Raw genomic sequence first — 2,168 nt, forward strand, 5'->3', positions numbered from 1 at the left:
TGTATTCCCTTCAAGGCATTTATTTGCTTTTTGTTTCCTCCAACATTCCTGCAGGCTGTGGTGTCCTCCTCTGCGGGCTGGCCCAGTGCCCTACTCATCTCAGAATCCTGGCTTTGTAGCCTGGGATGTGGCAAACATGCATGCAGACTAATGTCTCTGAGCGTGAAGTCAAGTGGCAGAAGCAAGCAGAGCACTGTGTCCCTTGATGGACGAGGGCTGTGGGGACGGAGTGCTCCACTGGCCAGCGTCCTAGTGCTTTCATACCCAGACCTTCCAGAGAACCACATGACATTTTTGTTGCTCCTGTTTGAGGACAGTGCTGAGGAGTGCTGACGACCACCTTCAGAATTCTCCTATTGTTTACACTTCTGAGCAGATCTGATTCACTCATGCCCTCACCCTCTCAATAACTATCTCTTGGGCTGTCTCCCTAATAACCATTACCACAGTTTGTGTCTAGAGCTGCTGAGATGTAGATCCTCCATGACTTCTGATCCTCTACGAAATCAGCACCAAGCACTAAGCACTGTCTTAAGCTGGATTCTGCAAAGAGCACTTTGAAATATGCTAAGTGCAATGGGTTTCCTCTAGGCAGCCAGGCAAGAGCCCTTTGCAGAGTAAGTTTTCATAATATAAGACCACAATGCAATGCAAAAAGGAAGAGAAATATAGATCCATCTCTTTAATGCACATAGATGTAAAACTTCTCAACAAGAAACTGAGAAGCAGAATGTAATAATTGTCAAGTAGATCATATACCTTTCGCAAAGGGGCCAAAATACACACTAGAAAAAGGACACTCTCTTTAGCAAGTGGTGTTGTGAAAAACAACTATCTACATGCAGAAGAGTAAAGCTAGACATGTACTTTTCACCATGTACTAAGCTACAGCCTAAATGTTTCAAAGAACTGAATGTTAAAGGAGAAATGTTTAACTTGCTGAAAGACAATATAGATAAAACAGGATAGGAAGGCATAGGTGTGGATAAGGTCAGTGTGAACAAAACAACATCATGTAACCACTGTAATTCCAAAAGCCAATGAATAAGATCATATTAAATTAAGAAGCTTCTGCACATCAAAAGAAACTACTAAGTGAAAAGATAGAATGACTAAGTGTTTTGCCAATGATTACTCAGAGAGAGGAATCATGTCTAGAAAATATAAAGAAATTAAAAACTGAGACCTTGAGGGTCAGCGAGAGAGCTCAGCAGAATAATTGCCTGCTTTGGCAAGTGCAAGGACCAGGGTTTGATCGCCAGTCCAGCATGCCATGCCAGCCCCATCCATCCCCAGGGCCATGATGAGCAGGTGAAGGAGTCCATGTGTGGTGGCATATGCCTATAACCCCAGCACTGGGGAGGCTGAAAAAAGGAGGATCACTAAGGGTCCAACCTGCATAATAAGACCCTGCACCAAATACATAAAATGAAAAAAACAAGCAAACAACAACAACAAAAAACCCCAAGACTTTTCAAGATAAAAGAGTCAGTTAAAAATGAGCATGTGAATAAATATTTCATAGAAGGAGTAGTAATGATGCCCAATAAATACATGAATAAATGCACAACATTGCTGACCAATAGAGAAATGCGAACTAAAATAATTTAGATGTCATTTTAAACAGAAAAATTGCCAATGTCAGGAAATCAAACAATAATTAATGATGGAGAGGCTAGAAGGAAAAAGGAATTCTTACACTGTTCGTGGGAATATAAACTAATACAACCACTGTATGAAAGTATAGTGAAGATTACTCAAATAAAAATGAAGGGCCAGGGAGATGGCTCAGTAGAATAAGCCTGGCAAGCACAAGGGCTTGAGTTTAATCCCTGGTTCCAGCAAAACAAACAAACAAACAAAACAACAACAACAGCAACAACAAAAAACGATAGATCTACTTGAGCCATTTATTCCCTTTTATTACATCTTTCCAAAAGAGTTAAACACATCCTTTTAGAGAGATATTTGCGTACCCATATTTGGAAGGAGGAGAAAGAACAGAAAGACTAATACAGAATGAAACAGAAAAAGAATTGGGATGCACATGTGAAAACTCCATACAAGGATGAAAAACATTCTCTACCTCAAAAAAAAAGAAGAAAGAAGAAGAAGAAGAAGAAGAAGAAGAAGAAGAAGAAGAAGAAGAAGAAGAAGAAGAAGAAGAA

The sequence above is a fragment of the Octodon degus genome, unplaced genomic scaffold, assembly GCF_000260255.1.
Source record: "Octodon degus isolate 3935 unplaced genomic scaffold, OctDeg1.0 scaffold00014, whole genome shotgun sequence".
Lineage (NCBI taxonomy): Eukaryota > Metazoa > Chordata > Mammalia > Rodentia > Octodontidae > Octodon > Octodon degus.